General features: G+C 34.3%; 1 long non-coding RNA gene across 1 annotated transcript in view; it reads right to left on the minus strand.

Annotated features, from left to right (window-relative positions):
* LOC144217998 (uncharacterized) overlaps positions 1–22,225 on the minus strand; it is a 28,662-nt gene extending 6,437 nt beyond the window's left edge. Inside the window, exons 1-4 of the long non-coding RNA XR_013331018.1 lie at positions 22,161–22,225; positions 15,896–16,005; positions 8,533–8,703; positions 7,702–7,758 (exon numbers count right to left, since the gene is read on the minus strand). This is a non-coding gene — a long non-coding RNA (uncharacterized LOC144217998). The remainder of the gene's footprint in view (positions 1–7,701; positions 7,759–8,532; positions 8,704–15,895; positions 16,006–22,160) is intronic.
* Between the last annotated feature and the right edge of the window lie 1,401 nt (positions 22,226–23,626).

The raw sequence follows: 23,626 nt of genomic DNA on the forward strand, positions 1-23,626 counted from the left end.
ATCTCAGTTCTCTCCCTTTCTGTAATATTAATCTCTCACTATGCAGAATCATCACTGGTAGCCCTATTGAGAGGCCCACATAATGAGAGAATGAAACCTCTGTCCATAAACCACATTAATGAACTTGGAAGGAGATCCACCAACCCTTAAATGCAAAGACTGCTATCTAAAATGACAGCTTGACCATAACTTCATAAGAGACCCTGGAAAAGAACCCCCAACTCAACAGCCACTCCCAGAATCTTGACCCTTATAAGGTGAGTTAATAAAGGTTTCTTGTTTTAATCTGAAAAAGTGTGGGATAGATTTTAATGCAGCAATAGATAACTAGCATCATTTTTTGTATCTGGAAGTAGAGTGCAACCACAACTACAACCTAAACTGCAGGAATGGTCTTGAGGAGAGTTTATTGAAAGCTTAGGGTACCTTGAACACACCTCTTGCAGAGGTTTGGACTTTAAGAATGGTGTAGAGTAGACCTCTCCAGAAGGTAAATAAAAATATTATTTGAAACTGGAGACAAGGAGATCTTTGTTATGTAGTAGCAGAAAGTTTAGGCGTGCCTGGTAGGGTCAGTCGGTTCAGCATCTGACTCTTGGAGTCGAGTCAAGTCATGATCTCACAGGTCCATGATAATGAGCCCTGCATCAGGCTCTATGCTGACAGTGTGGTGCCTGCTTGGAATTCTCTCTCCTTCTCTTTCCGCCCCTTCCCCACTTGTGCTGTATCTGTCTCTCTCAAATAAATGAATGAACTTAAAACATTGAATAAAGTTTAGCAACTCTGTTGCCTACAGCTAAACGGAAAATAGAAAATATAACTAATAAACTGGGTGATCTGGATAAGGAGATTAACAACCAGAGAAATGCCACCTGTTACTGTAGTGGTTGTTGTTTTTCTCACTTTTTTAGCGTGAAATGCAAGAGGACAAGGAAAAACTTTTGAGAAAGAATGAGGGGAAAACTGTGAAAAAGGGGGTCAAAACTTCATGATTATGCAGTTTCTCACCTTCTTTGGCAGGCAAAATATACTCATATTATGAAATTATTCTGGAGTTGGGGCGCCTGCGTGGCTCGGTTAAGCATCCTACTTTGGCTAAGATTAGGATCTCAGGGTTCATGAGTCCAAGTCCTGAATCAGGATTTCTGCTGTCATCACAAAGCCTGGTTTAGATCCTCTTCCTCCTATCATTGCCCATAACTCATTCTCTCCCTCCCTCCCTCTCTCTCTCTCTCTCTCTCTCCCCACCCCTCCAAATAAATAAGCTTAAAAAAAGAAATTATTTTGGAGAAAACATTAAATCTATGGTATGCCAAGGCAAACAGGGTCTAAAGATGAAGCTGAGAGTGTGATTATAAAAATCTTTGTTAAGCCCTCAAAAAATTAAAAGTAATATCTTAGAGTACCTTTCAATAAAACAAAATCCTTTCTAAAGAAATTAATGATAAACATCTTACATCCTTGCAATCAAACAACAGTGCTCCTAAGAAGCTTAAGGGTATTCTATCTCAGCAGGCTCAGCATAGCCCCAAGGTACAGAAGGGTGTAATCTAGAAGAGATATGTGGTTTTACCCTTTGTCAAGTGAACTAAAACCTAAAATCATCTAGAAGACACCCAAAATATTTTTAGACTTATATTGGAAGTACTGTCATTTTGAACTAAAATGGACAAAGTGAAGAGTCTATTCCAACACTAAAACTTTATCAGCAGGAAAAACTAATCAGATGTCAACGTGTGATTGATTATACCCTTCATGAAAAAGAAAAGATCATGCTGAGACCAGAACCATGAGAACAGAGGACAGAAGGAATGTTGAAATATTTTTATAAAGGAAGCTTCCCCTGACCTACATTTCATTATTCGTTATAACTCATATAGGAGACACAGTATGAATGCATGACTCTTTCCTTCTACTTTCTAATTTTTAATAATGAATTTACTTACAAAATGCAACGATTTATGAATATTCTTCCTGTATAGCATCACATGCTTCAAATACTGCAAAGGTCTCAAGTTCTTTCATTTCTTTCAGTAATATCATTAAAATTGAGGGGTAAATATCTGTTTTAGGAGAGTTTATTGAACTTTGACATACACTTTGAATGTTTTAATATCAAACAGCAAGTCAGAATCTTCAAAACTACTCTTGTCACGCTTTCCTCTACTCACTCTCTGCCTCTTGTCTTGGGTTTCAGCCACCTTGTTGGAAAGGGAAGATCCCTTCTTGCTGGTTGGCAATTTTGCTAAATCAGGTATCTCTGCTGATAATGATGAAACTTTAAGACTATTAGATCTGGTTTTCCACTTGAAAATGGGAATTTTGGAAATTTGCAAAACTGTTTGAAATACTGGCTTTGTTATGATTAAAAGAAAATCAGTTTTAAAATTCAAAAACAAAAAAAAAAAGCAACAGTCTTTGTTAATTCAATAGTTGGGATGATAGAGACCAAAATTAGTGATAGTACATGAAAATATTTACAAAATATTTTTTGATATTTTGTTCTTTACACATGTTGAACTAATATATATGACTAAATCTACAAATTAGTTGTTCCTGTAAGTGGTTTTGATAATAGCTACATAGTAGCATTTGAATAGGAAATCAGTAAGGAATCAGAACACTTGGTGTTACTAGTGGTTTTGTTACAGCTCTGTAGCTACTATGATGTATGTACTTACATTTCAGGCAAGACGCATTAGCACATATAGTCTCATGTGTTTCTCTCTGATGTCATTTCTATATTTGTAAGTGGACTCTACAGTCAACTCTAAAATTCTGACTCTATAGTCATAGGACTATGATTTTGACAACTCTAATATGAACTCTAGTATCTGACCTTCTATCATTCTTGGTTTTATATTTAGTTTAAAAATTTCATAGTCAGAAACACATTATTCCTATAATGATAATCTTGCATACATTTAAAAAGGTAAAGAATTAGGGAATATTGTGACTACATACTTCATTCTATCGAAACTTATTTAAACACACTGCTAAATTCTCTGCAGACATAGTTCATATACTTTACTTTTATGTCTGACCAATACTCCAGAACTCTTCCTGATCAAAGAAGGATTACAAATAACTTTTATGTTTCAATCACTATGTTTTACATCAGAAACTAATATAACACTGTGTGTCAACTATATTCAAATTTAAAAAATTTAAGACAAAAGGGATTCTGAAAGGCAAGTATCATGAAATAATTCTTAAAATCCACAAATCCTGAATGTCTCATGACAACACCCAGATTCAGAGTGCTATGAAGGGAATCTGCAAGCATATTACTGTGGTAATGAGAGAAGGAGTAGAGGCTCAGACAGTTGGTCTTCAACTAAGGAACATAGTGAATAAGGCAAAAATGAACATCTATGTGTTGCAATAAATAATATCCTTTAAACTTAAAATAATTTATTTAATTCTAAGGCCATGACCTTTTAAACCTACATTTAAATAAACAATTTAATATTTAAATAATTTAAATAAACAAATTTAAATAAACAAATATTTGTCCTTCCAGAATATCCAGAAAACACTTGCTGATCCTAAAGGTAAACATTACCACATGGTTTAGCCCAGGATAAGATAGTTAATCTGCTTTCCAACCTCATGAATAAGTTCATGGAATAGGAAATGACTATGGCATTATTTGATGAATATTCTTTGCTTTCATAAATCCACTTTTGATGTTACATTCTAGAATATCAGACACATTATGCTACTGCTAAAAATTCATTCATAACATGTATGTCCAATATTTTAAATATGCATTCTAATATAATAGTTTCAATATGAATTTCAAATAGCCTTTATTAGATGGCAATAATCCTTCTAGACAGTATGAGCATAGATTCTTAGAATCTAAAATTTTATTTCATGTTATTTCATTCAGCATATTTAATCAATTGCATATCCTTTTAAAAGTTAATAGACATAATATTTTCCTTCAGCTACACCAGATAATCATTGATTTTGTTTTCTATTCTATGCAAATAATAAGCAGGAAAGTAGACTTTTGGAAAATATGTGAAGCTATATCTGTGAAGAAGCTTTATTATTTATGTTTTGAGAGAGAGAGTGGGAACAAGCAAGGGAGGGGCAAAGAGAGAGGGAGAGAGAATCTCAAGCAGACCACCTGCTTGTCAGCACAGACCCCCATGAGGGACTCAGTTTCATGAAGTGCAAAATCAAGACCTGAGCAAAGATCAAGAATTGGACACTTAGCTGATGCATCACCCAGGCATCCCAGGAAATCTTCAAAGTATGGAAGCAGATTATGTATGGCTTTGACAAATTAAGGTGATGCCCACATGAAGCAATACATTTTCAAAGAGGAATTAATTAGTACATACATTATCAGGCCATAAAAACCTCAGGTAATCTCCCTCTGAAATAATCTTTTTTGTCACTAAGCATTGAATGAGACACATGTTTTCCTAATTATAATTCTAAATATACTTTTGTCTTAATTCTTCTTTGTATGTGACAACTCAGTTTGGATGAGAAAAGATAACTCCAGTTTCTTCTTGTGGCTCTTCTTTTCAATGCTGTCTATTTGGATGGAGGGGCTTCCTGATGGCTCACTGAGAGTCAGTGGGTAAATAAGAGAGAGAGAAAGAGAGAGAGAGAGAGAGAGAGAGAGGAGGAAGGAAGGGAAGAAAAAAATGAAAACCTTGAGCTGGAAATATCCTACTGATGTTTGGATAGCAAGTTGGGGAAGAGTTTGAAAAAGACCAAAAGAAAACTTCAAACTAATAAGAACATGCTTTCATATTTGCAGGCGTAGAAAAATCATTCCTTCCGCCTAAAGCATCACAAGTCATTATATTCTGTTTGTACTCTCTGGTCGAGATAATTATATGGTGTTTTACTTTCAATATTTAGTGTTATAAAACACCATATATTTTTTTCAAAGTACAAATCATTAAAATATCAAGATTGTTTTTCAAATTACACTGTTCCAGATTAGATATCATGTCTCATCTTTTCCACTTGAAGTATCAACATGCAAACCTCTAGTTATTATTCTTTTTCTTTTTGCTATGCTTTATTGTAATGTAAACATATATATGCTAAGCATATGCAACTGTAACCCATCTCCTTTATCTCAACAGTATGCAGAAAAGCAATGAAAATAATAAGAAAAACAAGAAAATAATACAGAACATACTGTATTATTAATGCTAAACCATGGAGAGGATGCTGAGACTTTTGATTAATAAATAGCCCAATGTATTTCATAAATGTTTGTTGTGACAATACATAAATTATTAGTGTCATGTTTAATCAAAAACCATATACCAGATTTTTATATTAAAAGAGTAGTTGACTAATGAAGATGATGGTGAATGTGTGTTCACTGAGATTCCAGGTTGGATTTTTAATTATTCTTTGAAAGAAAGATGCCAGAAAGTCATCTGGAATCAATACATCTAACCCCTTGGTTTTGTATGATCCCACTGAAATCACATGGGAGAAATCCTTAAAGGATTAAATAAAATCTGAGCTCCTGGAAATAACTTCTGAAACATGAGTACTGAGATTAGTATCATTTAGGAGGATAAAGAGATAACTTTATAGTCCAAGAAGGAGTCCAGAAGGAGAGATTTGCCCATAACCACAAAGGAGAATAAGAAACATAAATTATTTTGAGGGGCTTTGAAATCATATTTCCTTTCTTAATAATAATACTGCTGAATCACATAAGGCACTGCCCCAAGAATGAAAGGCTAAAACTACCAATAACTGCATCCTGCCTCAAAAGTTGTCACCAAAGCAACTACCTAACTCACTGGTGTATAAATTATCCAGAGCTTTGTTCAATGTGTGTACTTCTGACTTAGCTTACATAAACTACCCAATAGAATATGTTTGGGAGTGCTTCCCTTCACAGCTACCATAAAAGGAATTAGACCTACTTTTGACACATCCTGCAAGATATCCATAAATTCTATATAAATCATAGAAATGAAGAAAGGTGAGGAAGGAAGGAGGTAAGAGAAAGAGAGAGAAAGGAAGGGATATTCTTGAGTGTGCTTTACTGAAGTTAAATGGGATCAATTAGGACAGAAAGGTGGCAAAGTAGTTTTTTCTAAGACAGAAGCCATAGAAATAGAAAATTTTAGCCTTAGGTATGATTACTTCTTAAATCTAGTGTATGGAGTGAGTAGGGTCCAAGACCATGAGGAATGAAACATGTAGTATAGAGAATCTCACTTATATGCACAGATCTTGCAAGTTATATTCATTCAGATTCTAAATCTATTTATTAAATTGGTAGTAAGCCTTATTATCATTCTAATGAAATAGGAAACACTTTATTTTGTGTTTTTTGCAGTAAGGAACTGAATTTTTAAAAACATTTAAGATTTTATTATTAAACAACGACATACAGTTGTCATTGGGTATTAGTATTATAAGAAGAAAATATGCCCTATAGATTTTTTCATTAACATTAGAAAAACTATGATTCATATACAGGCACTGTACTTAAAAATAGATCCATTCTCAAGAGATTAATTAGAAAAAGATCATGACACATCCTGTATGTCTCCTAAAACATGGAAGTATCCCTTCGTCCTATATAATTAAGTCTTTAAATAGAGTTAGGGACACCAGGGTGTCTCAATTGGTTAAGCTCCTGACTTCAACTCGGGTCATGATCTCACGGTGCGTGAGTTACAGCCACGTGGGGTTCCACGCTGATGAAACAGAACCTACTAGGGATTCTCTTTTTCTCTCCCTCTGCCTCTGTCCCTTCCCCACACATGCTATCATTCTCTCTCTTTCTCAAAAGAAATAAACTTTGAAAATAAATAAATAAACAAATAAGGTTAAATCAATTAATTGCTAAAATCAATTTAATTGCTAATAGACAGGGATTTGGAAATCCATGCTTGAACTTCTAGTTTAAATATGACATTTTAAAATGTCTTATGTACTTTTGAAACTCATTATTAGTATAGAATATCTGCACCTACATATATTGTAATATCTGTTTCTTAACATCTGTGGACATGATTAACACAAACTCATCATCAGTAGTAGATTTTAGAATTAAATATCGTCATATGAAGGTATTGCTATTAGCTTGTTTTTCACTTGCTGAAAGACACAGAATTTTAATTAAAAATCAACCTTATCCAGGCATAGCTGCATTTCTTTCAGAGAGAGAGCTGGTGGAAAGATTTGGCAGCTATATAAATAAGATATATTCTAAAAGTTGTGCCTTTTTTCCCCCCACACGCAAAATTCCTCACAGAAATATGTAGACCTCATTTTTTATTAGTGTATAAAAGAAAAAAAATCCCTTTGTCTTAGAAAATTCACTGTCACATATATTGGTATTTTTACTACCTTAATAAAACCTAGGGATTTATTTTAAAGAACATCACATTATAGATTTTTCCTTGAGAAAATGCAACAGTGAGCTTTAGTTAAACAAAGAATTATGTCTCTTCATTTCAAATAAATTTAGTTTAAATATAGTATTTGAAATATAAGTTTAGGCAGAATTTTAATTAGCGAATAAGCCGTAGGATGTACTTCTCAGTACTGCTGAGTGTTTTGAGTCTCTACTTTCAGACACACTCAGTATTAATTTTAGCATGAATAGCAACCTTGTCTTTCATGCTTTTTTAAAGTCAAAGAGATGAGATTATTGTTTAATCTAGTTATTTTATATTAACTCTCTGTTACCTGGATATTATGAGCTGATCCAGAAGTTCAGAAAGATCCAGTACTGCATCTGAAAAACTTCCAAGTTAAAAGGGAATTGGAACATGAAGTTGCTAGGAGATAGTTGGTTACTTGGGCAACACATCTCTGTATCCAGGGAAGTAGCTAAGATATTAAGCATGGCCTTTGTTTAAATTCATATGGTGTATTACAAAGACATGGTGTTAGTAAAGGACAATAGTATTAGCAGCTCTGTTAATTATGTCATATGCTAATAACTACAAACTTTTATTAAACATCCATTACATACCTGGTGCTGTGCTAAGTCTGTTTTTACTTTCTTCTTAAGCATTCACAACAGCCTATGTTTTCTACATTTTATAATGAGGAAAATGAGACTTCAAATTTTTAAGCAATGTGCTTAAACAACACTCAGCTTGGAAATGACACAGGAGGAGGCCTGTGGCCTGATGAGGAACTGATGCAGGCCTTTTCATGTCTAGAGTTCAAATATTTACTAAATGACAGTTATTCTAGTAATTTGATATACAAGTACTACTAACTAATTAACATGTATTAAACATTCGTCACTGTTCTAAATCTTGTTTAGATTCTATTGTGCTACAAAGTGCTATCAAGAGGATATATGATATTTGTCTTACCAAATATACAACCGTGGTATATTTAGTAGAATATATATAATATGCTTAGTAGAAATGTGTATATGTGAGTATACATATACATATATATACATATATATGTCAATATATGGACACTAAACAGTCGAACAATAGGTGGGTTAGTGGCTTTGAGTCCAGTGCAGTCAAAAATTGCATGTCACTTATGGGGCACCTGGGTGGTTCAGTCAGCTGAACATCCGACTTTAGCTCAGTTCATGATCTTGCAGTCTGTTTCAGGCTAGCCTTGCTTCAGGCTCTGTGCTGACAGCTTCGAGACTGGAGCCTGCTTCATATTCTGTGTCTCCCTCTCTCTCTCTGTCCTCTCCCCATTCATGCTCTCCCTCTGTCTCAAAAAAATAATAATAAACATTAAATATTTTTAAAAAGGAAAGAAAATTGCATGTTAACTTTTGACTCTCCTTAAACTTAACCACTAATAGCCTACTCTTTTACAATAAATTAAGCTAGAGAAAAAAAAATAATACGGAAGAGAAAATAGATTTACACTATCGTAAAGTAGTTATCCGAAAAAAATCCCATGAGTAAGTGGACCTGCACAGTTCAGGTCTGTGTTGTTTGAAGATCAACTGTACGCACATACACAGACACACACACACACGCAAACTATATACATGAACACACATACATATGTACTAGAATATTTATAACACCCCTATTTTCAATAGCTCAAAGCTGAAAACTATCCAAATAGTTATCAGTGGTTGAATGGATAAATAAATTGTTATATTAAAAGGATGCAATACTAAGCAGCAACATTGTATTAAAATCTCAAAAATAAATTATTGAATAAAAGAACCAAGACTCAAAATCATATGTCCTAATCCAATTTTTATGAAATATAAAAATAAGCAAAAGTCAAGATAATGTTTACTCTTCTAGGTGGAGAAAATGGTTAGAACACAAAGAGGGGTACCTAGAGAGGCTCAGTAGGTTGAGAATCTGACTCTTGGTTATGGTCCAGGTCATGATCTCAGGGTTTCATGGATTCAAGTCCCACATCTGGCTCTGCACTGACAGGGTGGAGCCTGCTTGGGATTCTCTCTCTCTCTCTCTCTCTCTCTCTCTGCTCCTTCTCCACTTGCACTGTCTCTGTCTCTTTCAGAATAAATAAAACTTAAAAAAAAAAAAGAATGGAACACAAAGAGAAAGTTCTGGGATGCTAATACAGCTCTTTTTTGAGTGGTAGTTTTATGAATATGTTCAGCATGTAAGTATTCATTAAACTGTATACTTATTTTAAGTGTGTGTGAATATGTATACACACATATATACATAACATATTAAAGTTTTAAAAACTTTTAATAAAGTGTTAAACTTAAATCATTCTATGACCACTTTATATTATTTTGACATTACTGGGCTTCTTTTTTTCTGGGTTTACTTTCCAGTCATTATCTCCTCATAGCTCCCTTATCCTATTCCCTTTTCTCTTTATTCAAGCTGGGCATAAACTTCAGCTTGTCTTCTGTTTCTTAAAAGGATTATGCCTTCTGTTCATGGAATTAACTGTAGAATTTGTAAAACCTTTGTTATCATACAAGACTTAAAATATTCCAAATCTCTTTAAATTTAGGTAACATTTCTGTTCATATATGAATATTATATATGTGAACATTATGTCTGAACATTGGTGCTTGAGGTACTAAACTGAGTTCCAGAAACATTTTTACCTTTTGGTCACTTTGATCAGTTTGCATTTCAAAATTAAAGTTCAGTTATTTACATTCACCTTGTGACTTTTAATTTTTAATTTTTTTAATGTTATATTTATTTCTGAGAGAGAGAGAGAGGCAGCGTGAGTAGGGAATGGGCAGAGAGAGAGAGAGACAGAATCTGAACCAGGCTCCAGGCTGTGAGCTAACTGTCAGCACAGAGCCCAACTTGGGGCTCGAACTCACGAACCGTGAGATCATGACCTGAACTGAAGTCAGACGCTTAACTGACTGAGCCACCCAGGCACCGCTGTGACGTTTAATTTTTAAATATAGCATCAAAATAAAATTTTTATTAGCTTTTAGAAATTTGTAATAAAGAAAATGAATATAAATATGCATGTATGTTAAACAATAGAAATATTATAATTATATTTGTAGTCTTGCCATCTTGATTAAATGCTGATGACACCAGTTGGCTTACTGACTGCTATATCTTCAGCATTTTCACCATGATACCCGACTTTTCTCCCATTTTGAAAATAATTATTTCAAAACATTTAATGCGTGTCCACTATATAATAGGCCCTTCTTTAGTTAGTGATGATACAACAGTAAAAATAAAAGGCAAAAGTCATTACCCTCAAAGACCTTGCATACATAAAAGCCAGGTGGTGGTGGGGTTACCTCAATAAAATATGGAGTATTTGAGATTTTGATCAAATATAGTAGGGGATTCAAATTAATGGGGTGAGGATGAGCTGTTATCTTAAATAGAGTGTTCAAGAAAGTCTCATTTAATAAGGTGTACTTTTGGCAGAGACCAAAAACATGAGAAGATTGAGAAAAACATGTCTGTGGAAAGACTGATCCAGAGAGAGGGAAGAAGAAAGATGTTGGCTTCTGGTTGTGAGTGAAGGTTCTGAGTCTGGTTAGCATCTCAGTTCCTATACTAAAGTAGCCAGATGCTCAGATCTTGGATGATCTTTCGGCTATCATAAGGAATTTTATTTTATTCTGAAGAACATAGGAAGCCACTAGAGGGTTTTGAGATGTATTGGTGAGATTATTTGTGTTATATTTTAAAAAATCTCATTCCAGATTCATTGTTCAATGAATTTGTGTGTGTGTGTGTGTGTGTGTGTGTATCTACATATGTGCACACACACCTGCACATATGTGGTGGTGGTGGTGGTGGTGGTGGAAGAAACATTGTAGAGACACAGCATAGAGATAAGGTAAAACATAATTGCCGTAAACCAATAGAAAAAAGGTGATGGTGGCTTGGGCCTGTGTTTCATCAGTGGAAGGGGAGGAGGCAAGTACTAAATGTGTTTTAAAAGCACACCTTGCCAAATATATAATTGTATATATATCTAATAACTTACATAATACAAACTTAAAATAGTTGCTGAATGAATGAGGACCACATAACATATCTTTTTATGTTTAGTTGTGTTCTCTGGTCACTTTCAATTGTAAAGATTTCCTTGCCATTACTCTGATTTAATTTCCCTTAGTGCATGCCCTTAGCACCCTGTGCATACATCCTTCACAGTTCTCACCAGTACTTTCTGTGCACTGAGAGCATAGTTAGAGGACCCAAAGCAGTGCTGTCCAATAGAAATTCAATATAAACCATATAGGTAATTTAAACTTTTCTGGAAATAACATTTTTTAAAAATAAGTAAAAACAAATAGTATGATTAGTTTTATGATATATTTCATTGATCCTGATTTGTTTAAAATGTTATCATTTCTACATACAATTAATATAGAAAAAATAGCAGGATATTCTACATGCCTTGCTTTTTGTACTGTATTCCAAATCTGGTGTGTATTTTACATTTACAACACACCTCAATTCAAATGCTAAATTTTAATGAGAAAAATACTATTTATATGTAATAAAGTTTATGGTTGAAAAAGTAGACTTATATATTTGAGTTGTTTGTAGCATACTTAAAAATTTTCAAGTAACTGAATTGAGATAGCTTTAAAATTCAAATTCAAAACAATTAAAACTAAATAAAAATTTTAAATATAGTTCCTTATTTTAATTAAAAATTTTAAATATAGCCATCCAAGCACATTTCTAGTGATCAGTTCCCACATGTGACTTGTGACTATCATATTGGTTAGTGCAGTTCTAGAAAATACATTTCTTTATCTTAATATAGTTTGTGGATTTTTTTCGTAGCCACATTCAGTTCAAGTAAAGGCATGGAGTAGGCAGAAAGGACTTTTTAATTAAGACGGATTTTGCCAGAAAAATGAGAAGAAAAGAGAATATAAGAACTTGAGTGCAGATGTGGAAGGGAGTTAAAATGGTGGAGAAGCTAGGGACCTGGATTTTCCTTATCCCGCTAACACAGCAGTATTGAGGTCAGATCACTTTGAACACCCAGGAAATAGATCTGCAGAGTGGCACAAGGTTCTCCACAGCTGGAAGGAGACAACTTGGCAGGATCCAGGTGTACATATGTGTGTTAAAGGAGATAAAACAGTGGAGCTAGACACGGGAGAGAACACTTTCTGTGGAGAGACAAAGGGAGAGAAAGGGGGAGGGGTTGTGAAAGTATGGCATTGAGTTAGCACAAGAGGCAAACCTCTCTGGACCAGCTCTTTGGAGCTGAAGCTCCAAGCCTTTTGAAGTCCTCAACTTTCTCCATAGCAGGAGAACCCTCCAAGGACAAGGGAGTTGGCCCAGGAGTACATGGCATGGTGTAGCAATTTCCAGGACACACTGGGAAAGGATGGTCCCCTTCATAGAGTACTTTGGGAAGAATGCTTATTGCCTTCCACAGGACAAAAGACCCTGCCAGGGGCCAGTCACAGGCCTTTCATCAGCAGGGTGGAGAGGCTCTGCTTTGGAGTGGGGGAGTCAATCCATGCAGTGCTGGGTCCCTTAAGAAATGGGGTTTTGAATCCCAGCCCAGCACCAAGAATAAGGCACAGGAGAACTGTGGAACAGGGAAAGCTGATAGCCCTTGCAATTCTGTGAGGGCTGCCTAAACAGTTTGGGTCGAGATTCATGATCTGGGCAGGAGAGAGTGGGGTGATGCCATTTTTCCCCTCAACACCAACATGGTGAGACTTAAGGAAGCAGCACAGCAGCCCCTCAGTGGAGTGGGGGCAAGATTACACCAAACCCTGCCCCTCTGTGTCTGGCAACTGCTTATTTACTGGGACAAGAGTGACTGACCCAATGCAACCAACTTTTCCTCCAGACCAGCACAGCCACCAGCTCCAGGCACCAACAGACAAATGTTTTTTGGGGTTTTTTTAATTCTTTTTTTTCTTTTTCTTTTCTCCCTCTTCCTCCTTTTTTTTTTTTTTTTTTTTTTTCTTTTTTCTATTGGGATTAGGCTTATAGTTTCTGATTTTTTTTTATTCTCTGTTTGGTTTTCTTTTTTCCTCTTCCTTTTTTTTCTTTTTATGGGATCAGTCTTCCCCCCTCCTCCCCTCCCCAGGGTTACTGCCACAAACAAATCAAAGAACGCCTAGTTAAAAGTCCAGGCACTCCACCACTGCAAGCAAGGAGGAGCTCTGCAAAGGACTGACCAGTGAGATAGAGCAGCCAAAAAACAACAGCATAGTGCATGCAACATTCTCCAGAAACACTTCCTGGAGTGCCAGACACTAGACAGTGTACAACCGCTTTTTAATATAGTAGGACACATAATAATATAGCAGTAGTTTTAATATAGCAGGACACATAACAAGCTCATAAGACATGCAAAAAACAGAAACTTAGCCAAAATGAAAAGACGGAGGAATTCTCCACAAAAGGAAGGTCGAGAAGAAATCACAGCCAGAGAATTGCTCAAAACAGATATAAACAATATATTTAAACAAGAATTTACAGTAATAGTCATAGGACTAATAGCTGGGCTTGGAATAAGCATAGAAGACACCAGAGTAACCCTTGCTGAGAGATCAAAGACCTAAGAACTAGCCAGGGTGAATTAAAAAATGCTATTTTATGATTAAGATTTCAACTGGTCATTTGTACTATTATTTATTAATTTTAATTTTTAATGTGAAAGTCATGATTGTCCAACAGGAAAAAATATGAAATGCTACAATTGCAAGAATTCTAAGAAATTTTATAATAAGAATAAAATTAATGTTTATAAAAATCCATTGATTTTAGATTGTGTTTTTATGCTTTGTAATATAGATATTGTTTTGTTTTTCTCCATGTTCTCAGTGTTTATATGGTATCTCCATTTCTATCATAACAATACCCAATGAGAAAGCAATAAATTGGACAAATCACCTTGAACTTTCCACACGTTTATTGTATTTTATACATATAATGGAATATTACTTGAACATAAAGAGAAGTGAAATTCTGATGCATGCTACAACATTAATTAAACTTGAAAACTTAATGCTAAATGGTACAAGCCAGATACAAAAAGGTAAATATTTTATATTTTCAATTATATTCATTACCTAGAAAATGCAGAGTGCAGAGTGCAAGAAAGGGAGGGGCAGAGGGAGAGAGGGAGACACAGAATCCGAAGCAGGCTCCAAGCTCTGAGCTGTCAGCACAGAGCCCAAAACGGGGCTCAAACTCACAAACCACAAGATCATGACCTGAGCTGAAGTCAGATACTTAACTGACCGAGCTACCCAGGCAACCCCATAACATTATATATTTGTCAAAACCCCCAGAACTGTGTAACAGCAACGATTCATCCTAATGTAAACTATGCATTTCAATTAGTAATAATGTATTGATTCATCAATCGTGACATATATACTACATTATTGCAAGATATTAATAATAGGAAAATTTGTATGGGAGTAAAAGGAAGGGGTATATATGGGAACTCTCTGTGTTTTCTGGGCAATTTTTAAGTAATAAACCCAAAATTTATTTTAAAAATAAACTCTAACAAAAATGCATGTTAAAAAAAAGAAAAAATACACATACCAACGTGTAATGCATATATGTGTAAATATGAATTATATATTTCTTCAGAATGCTAGCATATTTTTTATCATGTCACTGAAATGAGTGCATTCTAAGGAATTTGAATGTATATCACTTAATGCCATTATCATGGACAAGTTTTGACTGCCTGAGCAATCATGTAACTATAGTGAAGTAGTCATTGAGTCCTATTTTTTTTTTAAGTTTTCTAGGTAATCATAATTCCTGGTTTGTCCAGTTGTATTGTGATGATTAAGAGTGAGAATATTGGTTACCTCAGCTTTCTCTGATTGCCAATGCAGCATATTTTTGCCATTTTTTTGTAAATAAATTTAAAAATTCTATAAATCAAAAACAACAAACCATAGAAGTGAATGAAATACCACTGAACACATACACACCCACACATTACTGAGTTTCCTCACCAAAAGCTTTGAAACAGTAAGATAAGCAAGTTAGCAAGTTTTTAATGAGATACAATGAGTACTTCTAAAATTTTTCCTTAAATGAAATAAATGAAAATAATTTAATTTAATGTTTTCTGAAAATTATCATTCTTGCAATGTCAGGTTAAAGCTTTGAACTGAGGCATTTAGTATATTAAATATACTTCATCCTTATACAGTTATAGATCTGCCCAGGCTATTAAAAACTGATGAAACAGACTATTCCATGTAAATCTCATAATCCAAATCTAAACTGAATGCTTGTGTTGTTTCTCAGACTAACCTAAACTTCATAATAGAGATTTCTTCAGGGGCTGTTTCTGAGACAAGGATTCAAGTGCAAGCAATTAACTTGGGAGTGAGAGTGAGGGAGTGAGGAAGTTAGGCAAGTGAAATAAAAGGGAGCAGTGTTGAGTTCATTATTGAACTAAATATTACTATAGGCGATAGGAATACTTGTGTAGGACATACTCTTCAGATCAGCACTGCCTGCAAACTGACAGACTTGGAGTTTGTATACCAGTTTTCATCAGTTGGATGAGGCCTGCTCTCAGGTAGCATTGATTCCCCAACTCTCTGGCCTGGAGCATAGAAAGAAAAGAATGTTTCAGTGGCTAGAAAAAGACTAGAGGCAAAGAAATACATGCCTTAGTGAAAGAAATTTGGGCTATGTGAATTAAAGTGATAAAACTAAGAGATTTATTCGGTGCTACCATCATCGGCTATACTTATTAAGATCTTATCAGCTATAGTGTTACCAAACTATTATCATTGTTGTTTTTACTACTACTACCAACTATTTTAATTTAAATTTTACTGTTTTATTTGGGAATGCTTCTTAATTTTCCCTTAAAGAAGGAATTAAAGGTTTTGTCCACCATGTAACTAAGAAATTAATTGAAAAAAAAAAATAGAGTGAAAGTATTCTAATTGCCACAGAAACCAGTTTACCAGCATTTTCATTCATTGAATGAATTTATTAGTCATATAAAATTTTTGATTTAATGAACAGCGATTAATTTAATTAGTAAAATTCTAGTTCACATCTAGTTCATATCATGTCTCCTATATGATGTTAAGGAGTTATGGTGGAAGGTAAGGGGCACAACAGATATCCCATGGAGATTCCTTTGGTCTCCAGGGTAGCGCTGAAAGTATCTTAGAGCTTAAGGGACACCTGGATGGCTCAGTTGGTTGAGCAACTGACTCAATTTTGTCTCAGGTCATGATCTTATGGTTTCTGAGATTGAGACTTGTGTTGGGGCTCTGCCCAAGCAGGTTCTGGCAGCACAGAACCTGCTTGGGATTCTCTCTCCCCTCTTTCTCAGTCCATCCCCCACTCATATGCGTGCACACTCTCTCTTTCAAAATAAACAAATAAATAAACATTTTTTAAAAAGTAACTTAAAGCTTGGTATTCTCATATCAGACTAGATATCAGTCCATCAGACCAGACTAGATGGACTCAAACCTTTTTTAAAAATTTTTTTTAGTTGTGTGACCTACGTTAAATTACCCTCTGGTGTCCCAGTTTCTTTATATGAAAAATGGAAATATATGAATATATCTAATTTAGAAGTTTATAGTGTGAATTAGATACATTTATGTATCTAATATATATCTGCATATATATGTGTGTAGTGATTTCCTTTAACAAATATGTACCAGTTTCCTTCCAAACTGAGTTTATACAGTTGGGTTCAGGTAACCTGAAAAGAATGCCTTGAATGTCACGTTTTGAAGAATGTATTTTAAGAGTTTTTTTGTTTTGTCAGAGGAGAAATGAGAGAACATTTACAGAGCTGTGCAAATAAATATATTTTGTGTTTCAAAAGACATTTAACCTTTCTCCTGACTGTTTGATTTATTTCACCTTTAATGTATATTAGCATGAGTAGTTATGATAATCACCTTTAATTGCCACACAATGGCTTATTAATATCCTGTTCTATGCCACCACTCTGAGATTTAAGAAAAATAAGAAAACACCATCAAGAGGATCATAATTTATCTGAAGATCATTTCTCACTTATATTTATTTGCCTAGTTTTCTCCATGAGTGCAATCATAACTAAGATAATGATTTTCTTTGTTACAAGATGGTTCAATTGTAGAATAAAAATTCTGCTCAGAACTTGTACAGTTTGACAAGTTGAATAGCTATGAACATTTAAAATCATTTAAATCTATTTAAATTCATTTTTCTGAAGGGTTTTTTTTTCTAGGTCAGCATATATTTTTTTTCTAGAGTGCTTAAGTGAATATACTATCATCTTTGATTTAAAAGAAATAAAGAGCAAATTGAAAGCTGCAACCTAATCCTTAAATGCTTAATTACTTGAAATCATTCATTGGGAAAAAAATCAGTTACAAAATAGCATCAGTTAGACTCTAAGAATTGAAGAAACTCTCAAAATACTTGATTACTTTAGAGAAAACACAACAGATATCTAAATCAAGCATCAATTGTAAGTTTATAAATAAATTTTAATCGTAGAATATGTAATATCTTGAAAACTCCATTTTTATTTTAAAAGGGACTTTAGAAATATTTTAAGTTTAAACACTGAAAGTAAACAATTCTGAAAGAAGAATGTACCTATTTTTATAAAAATAATCAGAGAACCAACCAATCTCAACTTTGACAACAAAATGGATTAGAATGAAACCAAAGTTCATATATTATAGCCTGTAAAACCAGAAAATCAACCTGTATTTATGTTCATCCCATTTCCCACTTTGTGACAATTTCTTTGGGAATACAAAAATTAGATATTAAAATTAAATAATTATTGATATATTAATATGTCCTATTTCCTAAAATAAAAGGGAAATTATATAGAAGAAATTTAACTTTTACTGGCAAAAAGAATCCTGCCAGGTCACAAGTATATAAGTAAACATAATATAGTCACACTTATCCAAATAGTACACTATAGTACAAAGGATCATAAGACCATAACAGTATGATGCCATTTATCCAATTATTTACCCACATAGATTAAGCACCAATTTTATGCTGTGCACTGAGCTTGGTACTGGAGATAGAATAATTACATTACTCAATATGATAGGGCAATGTAATGGGCAGGAATGAACAAACTAGGATGAGGGATTTTCAAAATAAACTCATTTATTTTGTTTTCCCAGGTCTAAGTGAGCTTCACTTATAGTTACATTTATGCTGGTATATTTCTTTCAGTTATACAAGTTAGTCATAATTAAGCTCTTTGATCCAGTATATACTCAGTAAATTTGATGTTTTAAGTTGATAGCTTTATTTTAGCTTTTATTCCTATTTGCCTTTTAAAATATATTTTACTATGATTCATGTGCTTGTCTCATATATTTTGTTCTTATAAAAATAATCTGGCCAACAAAAATTTCTAGCAAATCTTCAGGTATTTACTAATTTTGAATATTATTAAATGTTTTTTTCTTTTATGAATAAAAATCCTTTCAAAGTAGCCACTTGAGTATCTTTACAAAGCTTCATCATAATATAGCTATTTATTACATTAACAAAATAGAAAGGTGAATAAGTATTAGATACTCTCAAATTACAAAAGTTTGACTTATAGGAAAGTATTTCACTTATGTAATGAATAAATTTACCAGAATTATTAGTGGTGATGATTTAATGTCTTAGAAAACCAATCAATAGTGCAAAATCAATTAACACACAATTCAGGCATAGAAAACCCGGCTTTCATATTTTTCTTTTCTCTTGATTTTTTGAAAGGATATTTAGAGTCCAAGTTCTAAAAGTTAGTTACAGGAATAAAACTGAGCAGCAGGATAATTTCTCTAGGTGTATATAATAGAGACAGAAGGTAGATAGAGAGATAGATAGATAGATAATATGATATAATCTTTATGATATAGAGCCTCATCAATGGAATTTAATAATCATAAGGCAATAATATCTTTGTATATTTAATAAAATGTATTAACTCATTCCTCAGAATATTTCAGAAATATCCAGAAACATGATTTTACAACTAACATATGTCTTGATTAAAAGCTCTTGATCTTATCTCTAAGATCATTTCAATCCTTAATATCTTATGTCTTTTTAACCAAGGCATACATAGAGTTATACTTCAGATTGTAATCCAATTGTCCACATAACCTGGACCAAGGAGGGTGGGTAGAGTGTTCCAGTAGGTAAGTCTGAGGTTACTCAAAATCAACATTGTTTATTTAGGACAGTATGTTAAAGAAGAAAAATAGATTAAAATTTAAAGGTAATTTTGAATATCACCAGTGTGAAAGTAAATATAATTTATAATTTTCCTAATAAAAAAGTATTTTTAAATCTTATTTCCCATTTTTAATATATTTTCATTACTATATATGTAAAGTATGTTTCATCTCACGTTAGGAGGGGCTTAAAGAACAATATATTCTGGGTTCTGGTTAACAGCTCAAAGAAGGATAGAGATGGAAAGTCTCACAACCAGATTAACTGTGAATTAACAACTTTCTTGAATTCATTAGACAACTAAAGTTGCAAGGCAAACTTATACCAAAAAATTGCGAAGAAAAAGGTAACTTTAGGGAGGAAAAAGACCAGAATATTTGATTCCCTGAGGCAGATACTATCTGAAGCCAAACAAGGCAATAGGATGATTAAACTAGAAAAAGTTAATGAGTTTCTAAAGACCAAGTGTGAGCTAGTATGAGAGTATGACTCTGGAAGTGATAGACACAGGAGTTCTCAATCTTTTGCAAATGTTTTCTCCAGGAAGCCGACTGGAATATTACAGAGTGGATCAGGGGCAGTCTATAGAGAGATCTCCTGATTTACTGACTGAGGGGGGAACAGTAGCCATTGCTGAAATCTGCCCTGGCTTATTTATATTGTCGCTAACACAAAACAAAATCCGTTGCGAAAACCGTTGCAGCTAGGGTGGGGAACGGAACCCAATACCTAACATCTACATAGACCTGTCTCTCTTAATTAACAGCTGCCTTCATCTTCAGGGGATGGACTCCAATACCAGTCTGAGGACATTGGTGGAAACCCAGTGCAGCTGGAAGAAGGATTTAGAAAATAAAAACAATCATCACTCATGGACAAAAGACAAGGATACACACTAGGCCCAGTATTGTGATTGAAGGAGGGTGAGAAATATTTTTGAAGTCCACACCTTCTAATCCAGGTTCACAATGCCCACGTAAGAGCTTAAGCTTTGAGCAGATCAAAGAACATGCCATTCTCTTCCACCGCCCACCAACATGCTAATAGATTGTCTTTTGCAGAAAGACAACTGAATAACCTAAATTAATTTACGTACAACCACATTTGGAAGGCATTGGTGAACAACCAATGCACATAGGACTTGAGGGGCTATAGTATTTGAAAAAAGGAAACATGATATATTAATGTTCATTCTCACCTTAATGTTATTTCCAAATCATGGTGTGGGACAGTGGAGTGCAAGTAAAAACCAAAAGTTTTACTGTTTCTGAGAGACATTGCAATTTAATTGCATCAGACTGTGATTTCAGGAACACAACCAATAGAGAAATGAACTGTAAAGAAGGGACACAGAAATACATATACAAATATCACTCTTTTTTTTTTTTTTGTTCCTGAGCTGTAAATTTGAAAAGTACATGGTACAACTTTAAGTTGCTCAGTAGAACAGAACAGTGGAGGGGATAAAATACTGACTAGAGATTTCAGAAACTAGAAGGCATTGTTGTACTTTAATGCCATATCAGTGTGAATGAGCTGTTACAGTATGGTCTGTTAGTTGAAAACACATAAGGCCACAAACTTTGAGGAAGGGACATATGTTAAAATTAATTTCTCCTACCTAGGAATAAACACTACACCTTAAGACTGGGAGAAAAACTGAAATAGATGCACCCATAAAACAATCAGTCAACATCAAGGTGATTAATTACTACTCAATTCAAGAAGAAAGTCAGAATAAAGTTTATCTCTCCTTAGAAAACAGATTTATTTAACTTGTATTAAAGACTTTTAAAAGTCAGTATTATGATTTATTATGTGGTTTCTTTCAGTATAAAGAATATACTATTTCTATGGCTAAAAAGATTTCATTTGTTTTTCTAGCTGTGAAATTCCTTTTTTTTTTTTAAGTTTATTTGTTTTGAGAGAGAGAGAGTGAAAGGAAGAGAGAGGGGAGCAGAGGCAGAGAGAGGGAGAGAGAAAGAGAGAATTCCAATCAGGCTCCACACTGTCAACATGGAGCCCAGTGCAGGGCTCAAGAACATGAATTGTAAGATCATGAACAAAGTTGAAATCATGACTCAGGTGTTTAACCATCCAAGCCACCCAGGCACCCCAGAATTTCTTCTTTTGGCTCAAGTTTCTTAAAAATCCTCCTATATTGACTTTACTGTCTAATTCCTTTTCTTATCCTTGGGTGAATCAATTATTCCATCCATCTTCTACATTAATATTGTTTTATATTTGAACAATTCTTCATAATATTTTTTCTACTTTACTAAACTGTGTTCTTTGAAGACCTGTTTTTAACTTCCTAAATTTTATCACTCCTGGACCTAGAATAGTACCCTTAATTCATGTTTGCTGTTGAGTGACTAAATGAAAGAATGAAAAAGGAAGGAAGGAAGAAAAAAACAAAGAAAATAAATAAGCATGTCTTCACTGATATTCAGAGGATCCATAGCCATCCAGGTTAATTTCAAATTGCTTCAAATTTTTCAAACACCACTATATAATTTGAATAAGTCACACCTTTTCTTTTCATAGGAGATATGTTCCTTTGGACTGAACTTAAGAATTTTCCATCTTGAAATTACATCCCATATTGTCAATTCTGTCACATTTTCAAAGTTCTAGAGTGTTGGGTGTCGTTTCTGAGCTCATAGGTTGAGAAAGAACTCCCTATGAGGTTAAGATAAGTTGCAAAGACTCTTACCAATCAGATGGTGACAGATGTCCACCCCCACCCAATTGTTTCTGCTTGGAACACTAACCCCCAAGGCATCTTTGTTGATCAGTATTAGAAGTGACTTATTCTGGCCTTGAATATGCTGATTGCACCCTGTGAAGGGACCTATTGAGGAACTTCTTCTTTTGTGATTATGGGAGCAAACATTGTGTTGCCTGAAAGACCTGAAAGACCTGTTTTTCTTAATACTTCTCCTTAAGGAAACAAGCTATTGACCCCTGCTCACAAAGAACTAACTTCACCCTTTTTATGCTAAAAACATTGTTTTTAGCTAAAGATACCTTCCTTCCCCATAGGATAAGCATCTACATCACCTACCTCAATCAGTATTGATAAAGGTTATGCAGGAGTATTCTACAAATCTATGTTCTGGGAAATTCTTACATATCAAAGAAATTCGTCAGCAGAAATCATTGTCTAAGGCAAATACCACTTCTGTGCCATCCCCCCCAAACACTTAATTATAAATAAAGTTGAGTCCCAGAGCAGAGATGCCTGCCTGGTGACCAGAAAGGTTCTCGTGACTCTCTCATCCCTCCCTCGCCAACACCGTCCATCCTTCAGGGACCCCTGGACCTGCCGGAGCCGGCCTCCGGCACTAGAGTCCTTCTGTTCTTAATAATTCTACATAAATCCTTGAAAGATTTTTTGAATGGAAAAAAATCCAAACTGGTTCATATGTGCTCTCTTTATAAGAACTACTTTTTGAGAAATTTTGTTTTTCTGTTTTTTTCCTGTGGAAACTTTTTGTTTTAATTCTCGATATCTTCTTTTCTTGAAGTCTAAAAGTTCGAAGTCATTTTTATCTTTAAGTATAATTTTTTTAACTGAAAACTCTAAGACAAAGTGTATTTTAGTCTTAGCTAAAGACCTTTTGTATCTGTCAATTAGCTCTAGAGGTCAATATGTGAATCCTAAATTGAGGACATGGATTCTCAATGTTTTAATGTCCATAGGTTTATTTTCATGCTAATCTATGCAGAATCATCCCCTAACCCAATTAAAGAAAATTCAGGGACACTGGGTGGCTCAGTCAGTTAAGCCTCTGACTTCAGCTCAGGTCATAATTTCTCAGTTCATGAGCTGAGCCCTACATCAGGCTCTCTGATGACACAGGTTTTTTTTTTTTTTTAAATGTTTACTTTTGACAGAGAGAGACACAGAGAGTGAGAGGCATAGAGAGAGGGAGACATGGAATCTGAAGCAGGCTCCAGACTCTGAGCTCTCATCACAGATTCCAATGCAGGGC

The sequence above is a fragment of the Crocuta crocuta genome, unplaced genomic scaffold (genome assembly GCF_008692635.1).
Source record: "Crocuta crocuta isolate KB4526 unplaced genomic scaffold, BGI_CrCroc_1.0 scaffold300, whole genome shotgun sequence".
Classification (NCBI taxonomy): domain Eukaryota; kingdom Metazoa; phylum Chordata; class Mammalia; order Carnivora; family Hyaenidae; genus Crocuta; species Crocuta crocuta.